This window comes from Trachurus trachurus (assembly GCF_905171665.1).
Source record: "Trachurus trachurus genome assembly, chromosome: 19".
In the NCBI taxonomy this organism is placed as follows: Eukaryota; Metazoa; Chordata; class Actinopteri; order Carangiformes; family Carangidae; genus Trachurus; species Trachurus trachurus.
Genome location: NC_139913.1, coordinates 1,866,647 through 1,879,097, shown reverse-complemented (window position 1 = coordinate 1,879,097; position 12,451 = coordinate 1,866,647). Strand labels below are relative to the sequence as shown.

Below are 12,451 nucleotides of genomic sequence, written 5' to 3'. Positions count from 1 at the left end.
AAACGTCCATAAAACTACACAACAACCATTTAATATTCCTCCACACTGCTCGTCCACTGCAATCCAAGTGTCCTGAAGGGAGATAGTCCAGAGTTTACTGGAAACAACCTCATTGAGGCAAGTCTGCACCCCAAGCAAATTCAATCCAGGACTGTTGAGGCTGTAAAAATGTCCTAAATGACGTAGTTTCCATGCAGTAAACTCACTTGGATTGCAGTGGACGAGCAGTGTGGAGGAATATTAAATGGTTTTTGTGTAGTTTTATTGACGTTTTTGTGTCGGTCCCTATTACTCTCATATAAAGTTTTCATTGGACTATAGGAACCGGCCTCCCAGGTCTCCAGATGCACTTTGAGGAATAAAAAACTACTCTGGAGTATTCATCAGCATGAGGGGGAGGCAATAATGACTGAATTTAATTTTTTGGTGAACTATTCCTTTAAGAAATGTCCTCACCAAAAAGAAAAGCTTCACTTTGTAGACAAGTCGGCACTTTCTAAAAATGTCCACACATTACAGTAATGTCCTCATTTTGCTGACATGTCCTATAACTTCAATGAAATGTTTCCACACTTTATAGGATTGTCTTCATTTTACAGACATGTCCACACTCGATGGACATGTCCTGACTTCAATGCAAAATGTCCTCTATTCAAAGAAAAGTCCTCACTTCAATGAAATGTCCACATTTGTCTTCATTTTGCAGACATGTCCTCACTTTTCAGGACTGCTCGTTAGTTTACAGGTTTGTCCTCAGTTTTAGTCCTCTTTACAGACGTGTCCTCACTGTTTTATTTATTTCTTTATTTGAACCGGCTCACTCCTCAGTAATGTCCTTGTTCATCAATGCCTGAAAATAATCCACACACACACACACGACCAATGTCATCTCCAAAGCTACTGTACGAAGGCCAGTATCTAGTGTGTGTGTGTGTGTGTGTGTGTGTGTGTGGTGTATTTCCCATGAGGCCTTGGGAGCAAATGTTTCTTCAGTGTAAACGTCCAAGGTCCAGTGGTGAAGAACACACACACTCACTTAAAAACCCATCAGTGCTCCACGGAGGACGCTGAATGAGCACGTTGTGTTCATCGTTTCCTCCTCGGACTGAACATTAGACACACACACACACACACACACACACACACACACACACACACACACACACACACACACACACACACACACACACACACAGAGACACACTAATGTCCCTTCAATCTGAATCTGAATCTGTTCAAATTTAAACCTTGTTTTTCTTTCTCAAAGCGAGACTCTACAGGCTAAAACACTATTCTTTCATGCACTGATCAATTTTGAGATTTTGGGCTATTGAACATTTATTCTCTCAGAAAAGTCAAAAGAAATGGTAGAAAATCCACATTAAGGTTTTTATTTTACTTCATTTTGTCTCTTTTGTTGGTAGATTTCTCCTGAATTTGCCAAATGTTAACATGCATCCAAAAATTGTTGTTTTCTCCGTATCCGCAACCAATCGTAAAAGTAGGATTTACATTAATCTATCATTACAACATTATCTATGGAATTTTACATACAAGTCTTTACAGTAAAGGCCGTTTTCTCAAAATGAATTTTTCTTCAGACTCTGAGCTAGAAATCTCCACTTCAGCAGCACTTACAGACACCAAACCTTCCAGTTTGATCCTTTTCTATATTCTGAAGGTTTGTACAGAGGGGATTTTTGATATATCATTCACAGCCTCATTTATACAACATTTTATTACTAAAAACAGGGCAAAATTTAATTTTTTTTAAGGGCTGGTGACAGTATTTTCTCATTTACAAAGTGATAAAAAGAAATGTCCAAAATCCTCCTCTGTAAAAACTTCTGACTCTAATATGTCAACAAAATAAAACAAGAATTTTGAATGGGGCTTTATCCATTGTTCAGATTTTTGTTCTGGAAATATATGCAAATTACTGCATATTTCATTAGATATTGCCTCATTTACATATTTAAACATAACATTTGACAAAACTTGTAATACAAAAAATATTTGTCTTAATGTGAGTGATACACTTGGGAAGTTTCATGGTGATATCTGTTAGTTAATTTTTTTCCCAATTCACCTGTAGCGCCTCTAAAAACTCTCTAATTTATAATTTCCTCTCCCATGTTTCCAACAGTTAGACTCTCCACTGTTAAACAGAAGCATTAACACGTCTTCATTAATGTTTGTGGACGGCTGCAGCTACAGGTCGTTTCCATCTCTCTCCATCAGTAGAAATAGTCTTAGTGTTTGTGGAGTTGTTGTAACACAGAGGAGATGTTGGCTGTGAGTTCTTCATTAAGCCTCGAAGCCTCAGTGTGATTTCCAGTTCCAGAGCTGTTTTCACACTGTGATGCAAGAACCAACGCAGCGTTTCAAATGATTTATTTTCCTCCGAGGTAATTTGTTTTCCTTCTGATAAATGTTCATAAACTCTGGAGTAACATCCACTGCCCACTGGAAGAAAACAGCATCTCCCTCATCTCTTTAGGAATCTGACTTTCTGAATTCATTTTTCAGCTTTTTTTTTTTGGTTTGGAGCTGCAGCGTTTTCATACTGTAGATGTGTTAATGAGGAGATTCACATCAATCTAACAAACTGTCCATCACCAGTTTCCTGTACGTAGTTTCATCTTCATCAGAAACGCTCAGTGATTTAATAAAACAGGAGTCCATTGGATTTCAACCAGTAAAGTATTTATTTAATCCTATTTCCACATGTTAACTCTTTATTTATCTCTCAAAGTCCATTATTATTTGAATATTTTTACATTAAAATCTTCTCTCGTTGTAATTCTGCATCCAATTAAAATCAATTACCTCAAAAAGAATTACTATAGAAAACGTCTTCATCATCATCTTCATCATCAGAGTTGGGCACGTTACATTTAAAAAGTAATTAGCTATAGTTACTTGTTGCTTTCCCCAAAAAGTAATTGAGTTACTATATTATAAAGGTAACTAATTACCAGGAAAAGTACGACGGAGTATTGAGAAAAAACAAAACAAAACACAGACTTCGAGAATAAAGTCGTACATTTCCTACGAGAAAAAAGTCAGAACATTACGAGAATAATGTCGTACATTTACGAGAATAAAGTCGTACATTTACGAGATTAAAGTCGTACATTTCATACGAGAAAAAAGTCATAATATTACGAGAATGAAGTCGTAAATTCACGAATAACTTGGACCCCCCCGCCCCCTTTATCTGGAACTAACCAACTCACTTCGTATCCCTCCGCACAGACTGTTATTAATTTGTGACGGGACGTCTTGAGTCAAGTAACAGAGCATTTTATTGTCAGCAACGGTAACAACGTTGTAACAGAGGGAAACAGTAACTCTATTGATAACTGTTACTGAGAAAAGTATCTCCGTTAGTTTCACTGTTCACTAATAACGCCATCCTGAGGAGCTGATTGGGCGTCTTTATAAAACCAATCATTACTGTACTCAGTGTGAAGCGTTGACATTTTTCTCTCTCCCTCCCTCATACTAAGATAAGGGTGTTAAAATATTAAAGGTGTTGTTGTCATGGATACGGAGAGGAGACCAACAGGAAGGCTGGTGGTGAATTTCAGATTCATTGTCACTTTTAGCTCCTTCATTTCATTTTATTTCTTTATTATTATGTTTCTTTTAAAACCGAGGACTTATTTTCTCCTCCTCCTCTTCATCCTACTTCCTCCTCCTCGGTCTCCATCTTCCTTCCATCTCCATAGTAATTGAGGTCGAACTCCTCCTCTGTAGTCTGTATATCTTTGCTCTGCCGTGACGACCGCTCCTCTCCTCTCCTCTCCTCTCCTCTCGTGGTCGTTATGCGTGGCGTTCCCTCACTCTGTATGCAAACGAGCCGCCGGCCAATCGAGGCCCGTGCAGCAGCTTCAGCGGCGAGGTCGGTCGGTCGGTCGGTCGGTCGGGCGTCACTCACGTCACAGACGGATCAATAACTACAACCGCCGCTGCCACGTGATGTTTGGTAATGACCCTTTTCTGTCTCGCCACCGCCGCCACCGCTGCTGCGTTCACACTATGAATAAATGGAGGCTGATGAATGTTAAAGTGGTTTTAATGCTGTGACTCTGAGGAGCAGCTTCCTCCTCCTCCTTTTCCTCCGTGTTAATGCAGCAACAAGTGACTCCACTTTCCTCATTTCCTGTTGGCCTGAAGTTTCCTTCACTAAACCTGAACTCTCTCCAGGTCTGGTGTCTCCTCTCCTCCATGTGCATTTGTTTCCAACAACGAAGAAGCCGGTGAAAAATCAATCCATGGAGCGGTGGACAACGTTACTGGTTGCACATGAAAAATAAGATAAAAAATGTACTCGCACTGTCTTAAAGGGATAGTTATGGATATAGTAGATAGCAAATTGGCCCATTGCCATAATCCCTATAGTCATAGCAGTAGGTTCGTTACCTTTAATTGTCGGTGCAAGCTGTTTTTAGAACGGAGGAGCAGAGCTGTGAGCTGCTCAGAGCTACGCTAAGGAGGCTCATTATGGGATTTCTTGGTTTCCCTCATCAAACTCATCAAATACACAATCCAACAACTCCACAACGCTCTGGTGGACAAGTTGTGAGCTGCACATTCACCACGCTATGAGATAATAACACAACGTTACCACACAGAGTTGTTTTAGAGGGATATACAGAGAATGTTGATGAAAAACTGTCCCTGAAGGCAACGTGCATCAGTGGTTTTGCATGAATTTCCCTCTAAAACCACTCTGTTTTGTTTCTTTTCCTTCATGACCCTCACACACATCGACCTGACACCTGTAATGACAGATTCCAGGTTTATGAGTCTCACCTTCCACGTTTCTAAAAAGAAAAGAAGGTAAATTTACTGGTTGCACATGCAGAAGATGATGAGAAATGTAGTTGCTCTGTCGCTGAGGCTGTTCCATTGACAGATTGTACAGATGTGACAGAGTTCCTGTTGCACAGTGAGCATCGTTGTGTTGTTGTTGCTGCTGTTGTCGGTTTGTTCCAATCAGACAAGAGCATGTTTGTGTTTCATGACCTCGGTTTTATCTGTCGAGTGCTTCAGCTGCTGTTGGAGCCAAGATGGAAGTTTTCCAGAGAGTTTTTTTTGTCGATGTGGACGTGTTTGCTCCAGGAGGAGACAGACAAACAACACAACACAACACAAACATGGTGTGTTGTGTTGTGTGTGATGATCTTGAACTGATCCACCTGCTCGTGGAAGAAAAACAAACTGGAGAAAACAAACGTTCAGACTGAGGGAGGAGGTCAGAGGTCAGGGTGGATGGCTCCAAGCTGGAGATGATGTGTCTTTACCGTCACCATGTTGTGATTATTGTTGTAACCATGACAACGGAGACGATTTAGCCTTGAATGAGCGGCTCAGTTGCTGATGGTTTTATTATTGATCTGTTGCTGTAGCTTTCTGAACCGAGTTTGGTCGTTTGTGATCTTCCAAACTCCCACACGACCTCGATGCATCATGAGTGACTATACTACTACAAACCTTACATATATATAGCCTACAGTATACACTGCAAAAACTGAAAATCTTTCCAAGAATATTTGTCTTATTTCTTGTCAAAATGTCTAATTTCTAGTCAAAACGAACCTCTTTCCACTTTAAATAAGACTCATCACCTAAACATTAACTTGTTTTCGGATAATTTTCACTTGTTTCAAACAAATTTTCACTTGAAATAAGTAGAAAAATCTGCCAGTGAAAGCAAGTTTTTTCTGTTTGTAATAAGAAAGAAAAACTTGCTCCACTATCAGATTTTTCTACTTATTTCAATTGAAAATCTGCTTGAAAGAAGTAAAAAAAAGTGTCTAAAAACAAGCTACTTTTTATGGAGCAATTTTTTTCTTTCTTATTACAAGCACAAAAAACTTGCTTTCACTGTCAGATTTTTCTACTTGTTTCAAGTGAAAATTTGTTTGAAACAAGTGAAAATGATCTAAAAACAAGTACATTTTTAGGTGATGAGTCTTATTTTAAGTAGAATCAGATTAGTTTTGACTAGAAATGACATTTTGACTGGAAATAAGACCATTATTCTTGGTGAGATATAAGAGTTTTTGCAGTATATACATGTATTTCTAGCAGTGTATGAGCCAGTGGAGCCTCTGCAGGGTCGGTGGAGGATGTGAACGTTTGTCAGACTGAACCGTGTAGAAAACAAGCGCACCTGCTCTTCAGCTTCCTCCGAGGACAAAGAAACGTCCTTCAGTCCAAACAGCTGCAGCAGGTGGACGGACGGAGGTGAAGTGAACGATGTGAAGGACGGAGAGACTCTTAGAGATAAAAACGTGTAAATTCTGGTCTGGTTCAAGGACTTCTTCTATTCTTCTTCCTCCTCTTCTACTTCTTCTTTCTTCTTCTTTTCCTTCTTCTGGCAGACCGAGGCTGGAGTTCAGGTTTTAGAAGATGATCCGTGATTTGGACAGTTTTAAAAAAATATATTTGGTGCCACGACAACATTCTTTGCACTGTTGCTACTGTAATGATGAGCTGCAGTTTGCACATTTTTCTCTTATGAGTTATATACACTGCAAAAATTCTAAATCTTACCAAGAATATTTGTCTTATTTCTACTCAAAATGTCATTTCAAGTCAAAATAAATCTAATTCTACTTAAAATAAGACTCATCACATAAAAAGCAGCTTGTTTTTAGACACTTTTTACTTTTTAAAAGCAAATTTTCCACTTTAAATAAGTAGAAAAATCTGACAGTGGAGCAAGTTTTTCTTTCTCATCACAAAAACAAAAAACTTGCTTTCACTGGCAGATTTTTCTACTTATTTCAATTGAAAATTAGTTTGAAACAAGTGAAAATGATCTAAAAACAAGTTAATTTTTAGGTGATGAGTCTTATTTTAAGTGGAAAGAGTTTAGTTTTGACTAGAAATGAGACATTTTGACCAGAAAGAAGACACATATTCTTGGAAAGATTTTGAGTTTTTGCAGTGTATTTCCATCCATCCATCCATTTTCTTCTGCTTCATCCGCATCATAGTTATATATATATTATTTCTATTTATTTGTATGTAAATTAGCACTGTGTTTGGCCACTGCAGCACTTTATCAACTGGAAAACGGACCTAAATAAAGTGTGTTTAAAAAAAAAAGAAGAAAAATCTTCTGGCTCAACATGGAGGAAGATAATGAAGCTGTTGCTCTGGACTCGGCTGAGTTTCCCTATGTCCCAGAATGCCTTGGAGCGATCTTCACTGTGCCGGCGTTTACATGTTAGTGGAGCGAGTAATGGAGGCACAGTGGGTTCACACACACACACACACACACACACACACACACACACACACACACACACACACACACACACACACACACACACACACACTCCTAAACGACTTTGATTCAACCTCTTCCTGTCAGAAAAGTAAAAGTTTGACACTTCCTGTTTCCCCTCAGCACCTGTTCAGAGAGGGAACACACTGTGGCTTTGTGTGTTGGATGTTGTGCTCTCTCTCTCTGACACACACACATACACACACACACACACAAACCCACAAACACAGTTAAACTTCCTGCAATGAGACGCTGTTTACTTATATTTATCCTGAACAGATGATAATTAGAGCACAAACTGTTCTACAGGCTTCAGTGTGTGTGTTTGTGTGTGTGTGTGTGTGCGTCAGCGGTTCACAACATTAACCAAAACATATATTATATGTATATAATGTATAAAAACACCCATCAACAACATTTCCTGCTGTTATTTCAGATGAAAAGCCTCATCAGCCCCTTCAGAACGCCGTGTTGCAGTGATTAAGACGACAGGAAACCCACAGAGAACATGTTGATTTCAGATGTAAAGTTAAAGTTTAATTGATTTTATTTTATTCAACTCTGTAGCTGCTGCGTTTGAAGAAAATGATGCTGAAAAGTTTGTTGATGAAGTTTCCTCTTCTCCACTTTTTAAAGGACAATTCCGGGAAAATTCAACTCTGTCTTAGCCTAGAAATCTAGCTGCCCCCTAGCAGCAGCAAATCTCTTTGCTCCGTAGGTGGGTCTAGAAACGAGCCATAGGAACTTTTTGAGTCTTGAACACCGTTTGTGTTCACCAATCACAGCGCTCTATCTGTTTAGAGAGTCATCGGGCGGCTTAACACCATGACGACATACTTGCGACGGTGAAAAACATGACAAGAAGATGGCTTTGGCAAAGGAATCGTTTGAATCGGCGTTGGCATCAACTTTGAAAGAATTAAACTTGTCATTTTCTTTCAAAGTTGAGCAAGAAACTGCACTGAAGTCGTTCATTTCGAGGAAGGATGTATTTGGTGTTTTGCCGACGGAATATGGGAAAAGTTTAATCTACTGCTCTTTGCTCTGATTGGTCGTAGCGCTACCCTATTGGTGCAGAGGCAGTTTGAAAGACAGCCTTCATCTATAGACATGTTCATGATGCAGTCTGGCTTGTCAGGCTAACTCGGGGCTGTATTTTTGTAACATTTTAGGTCTAAAAGAAGGAATCTGCAGATTTTCAGTGTAATTGCTTCTGTTTTGCGGTAGTAGTTGTGGCAATGTTTTCCCACAGACAGCGTCAGATGGAGACTCAAACATGCACACAGAAGTTTATTTATACTTCAACAAGCCGACATGTTTGTAAAACTAGATCTAATTCAAAGTCTGGCCGAGTCGAGACCCAAGTTGACGCTCGGTGTGTTCAGGTGCAGTGGGAAGCTCCAGTTTGTGTCATAAAAAACACAGGAATATCAACTCTGGACTGGCTTGAAGTAAATAAACTTCTGGCTGCATGTTTGAGTCTCCATCTGAGGCTGTCTGTGGAAAAACGTTGCCACAACTACCGCAAAACAGGAGCAATTAAACTGAAATATACTCTTCAGATTCCTTCTTTTAGACCTAAAATGTTAGGAAAATACAGCCCCGAGTTGAATTTGCCCGGAATTGTACTTTAAAGATCTTTTATTTTTGTCCAGTCTCGTGTGTTTTAGTTGTAGGATATAGTCCAGACCAGACATGCACTGATGCACTGATGCACTAGGAATCGTCACCGAATGCAGATTTCTTTTAGCGAGCGTCTGAAAGTTTTGGCTGAATATTCAGACTCGTCGTCATTTCCCATAATCGGCGGCTGCAGTCGTGTAATTCCAGTGTTTGTGTGATTGCAGGGTGGGAGCTCAGTCTGAGTCTCAGAAGTCTCCACTGCTGCTGCTGCTGCTTTCATCATCACATATTTAAAGGCTTTTATTTTGAAATCCTGATGGCTAATAATTATTATTATTATTACCAGTGTTTTGTTCTGCAGCAACGGAACAAGAACGAGTCGACTCGTGTTTCAACAATCAAACAGTCGCCTCTGCATCGATCACACACACACACACACACACACACACACACACACACACACACGGCTCTACCTTATTCTCATGCAGCGACACCTTTACCCGCTCTTTAAAATGGGACACTTCAGTCCCTCTTCAATCTCTATCTCCGTCCTGTGTCAGCGGCCCCGCTCCGTCTCTCCCTCTTCTCTTTGTGAACATTTATAATAGGACAGAGGGATGAGTGACAGCCACCGACAATGAGATGGAGAGAGAGAGAGGAGGAGGAGGAGGAGGAGGAGGAAGACCTCGTCCTTTAAGAGAGAGAACACATTTACGACTGAAGGCCCATTACAACCACTATTACAGGAATATGTATCTATATATATATGAATAAAAGGCCGGTAAGAGGAGCTGTAATCATCCTCCGTGCGTCAAGAAACAGAGTGGACGTCCACGCTTTTAGTTGGACGTGTCCCTCACTGTGGAGCCACAAGAGTGATTATACTGAGAGTGAGAGGAGCTCAGCAGGAGGGAGGAATATATATATATATAATATGTACTGTATATATAATGTGTATCTGTGCAGGAAAACCAGTCAAACTAGTAAATGTTCAGTTATTTAACCCATAAAATGATAAAATATCAAATTACAGACGATCATTTTACTAAAATAGTGACCCAAGCCGTCATTAATGCCTCAAACTACACGATTTAAACTAAGATAACAGACTTTTTCCCCAGTCCCATGTGTTTTAATGTGAGATTGGTCATGTTTTAATAAGAAGCCACATTTTGATGGTTTTGATTCACTCTCCGTTGTCTTTTCACTGCAAAAACTCAAAATCTTTCCAAGAATATTTGTCTTATTTCTTGTCAAAATGTCTCATTTCTAGTCAAAACTAATCTCTTTTCACTTAAAATAAGACTTGTTTTTGACAGTTTTCACTTGTTTCAAACTAATCTTTAATTGAAATAAGTAGAAAAATCTGCCAGTGAAAGCAGGTTTTGTGTGCTTGTAATAAGAAAGAGAAACTTGCTCCACTGTCAGATTTTTCTACTTATTACAAGTGAAAATATGCTTGAAAAAAGTAAAAAGCGTCTAAAAACAAGCTGCTTTTTAATGTGATGAGTCTTATTTTAAGTATAATTAGATTTATTTTGACTAGAAATGACATTTTGACTAGAAATAATTCAAATATTCTTGGTAAGATTTAGAATTTTTGCAGTGTTTAAATTTACTGTGATGCACCGTTTTATTACAAACTCAACACTTCCTGTGTTCTTTTCAAATTATTAGCATTTCAGTGGAAAGTTTATTTCTTACTTGAGCTTTTATTAGGGCCACGGGTTGTTGTGTTTTTTTCTGATAGGAGTTACCGTTTGTCAGAATAAGCCTAAATGTGAGACCAGTGCAGAGGCAGAAAATCGCTCTTTTTCTCCACGTTTCTGTCTGTCTCAGCCTGGGGGGCCCCTATCGTCATTGGCAACCACCTCAAGTTGCCGTGGTAACCTCTGAGCCTCAGGCCAGAGCTCGTTAACTTCATAAACAATCCACCTGGAGCTCGTTGACATGTTTATAAACACACAGGTGACTGACTGTGGTTACAGCTCCTCAATATCAGTGCTTACACTGCAAAAACTCTACATCTTTCCAAGAATATTTGTCTTATTTCTTGTCAAAATGTCTCATTTCTAGTCAAAACTAAACTCTTTCCACTTAAAATAAGACTCATCACCTAAAAATGAACTTGTTTTAGATCATTTTCACTTGTTTCAAACGTATTTTCTCTTGAAATAAGTAGAAAAATCTATCTGACAGTGTGACAAAGTTTTTGTGCTTGTAATAAGAAAGAAAAACTTGCTCCACTATCAGATTTTTCTACTTATTTCAAGTAAAAATCTGCTTGAAAGAAGTAAAAAGTGTCTAAAAACAAGCTGCTTTTTAATGTGATGAGTCTTGTTTTAAGTATAATTAGATTTATTTTGACTAGAAATGACATTTTGACTAGAAATAATTCAAATATTCTTGGTAAGATTTTGAATTTTTGCAGTGTTTAAATTTACTTTTACACCGTTTTACTACTAACTCAACACTTCCTGTGTTCTTTTCAAATTATTAGCATTTCAGTGGACAGTTTATTTCTTACTTGAGCTTTTATTAGGGCCATGGGTTTTCTTTTTTTCTGATAGGAGCTACCGTTTTGTCAGAATAAGCCCAAATGTGAGACCAGTGCAGAGGCAGAAAATCACTCTTTTTCTCCACGTTTCTGTCTGTCTCAGCCTGGGGGGCCCCTATCGTCGCTGGCAACCACCTCAAGTTGCCGTGGTAACCTCTGAGCCTCTGAACAGAGCTCGTTAAGGTTCATAAACAATCCACCTGGCGCTCATTAACATGTTTATAAACACACACAGGTGACTGACTGTGATTACAGCTCCTCCATATCAGAGCTTACACTGCAAAAACTCCAAATCTTTCCAAGAATATTTGTCTTATTTCTTGTCAAAATGCCTCATTTCTAGTCCAAACTAAACTCTTTCCACTTAGAATAAGACTCATCACCTAAAAATGAACTTGTTTTTAGATAATTTTCATTTGTGCTTGTAATAAGGAAGAAAAACTACGTATTAAAACTACTACTTATTTCAAGTAAAAATCTGCTTGAAAGAAGTAAAAAGTGTCTAAAAACAAGCTGCTTTTTAATGTGATGAGTCTTATTTTCAGTATAATGAGATGTGTTTTGACTAGAAATAAGACAAATATTCTTGGTAAGATTCTGAATTTTTGCAGTGTGTAGAAAGATGATCATGTGTCTGTCTGATCAGCTCTGTCTAGATTGTGGGTTTGATTCCCATGTTGACAGAGATGGTGACCCCGGCCGTAGCTCCCGTGGCCCTATCAAAATTTCCCTAGAGAACATTTTCTAAGAAGGTGTAAAACTCACTAACGTACAATGTTCAGTGCACAGCGACACTTGAAATCGCATGTTTTGCCTTCGGAGCCGTTAGTAAATATGCAACAATACAAATAAAACGGCTGATTGGTTTGGGACATTTGCATCTGAGGAGGTGGAGAAGTTCATGTCCACATCATCGTCTGGATCGATGTTCGTCTAAACAGTTTGTTCATGACTTTATAAATGAT

At 38.8% G+C, this 12,451-nt stretch overlaps 1 protein-coding gene across 1 annotated transcript in view; it reads left to right on the top strand.

The window, feature by feature from the left end:
• Window positions 1–12,451, top strand: part of LOC311003122 (glutamate receptor ionotropic, delta-1-like) — a gene marked incomplete at both ends in the record, with an annotated part of 637,202 nt that overhangs the window by 521,455 nt on the left and 103,296 nt on the right. The gene's annotated exons all lie outside the window — the stretch shown is intronic.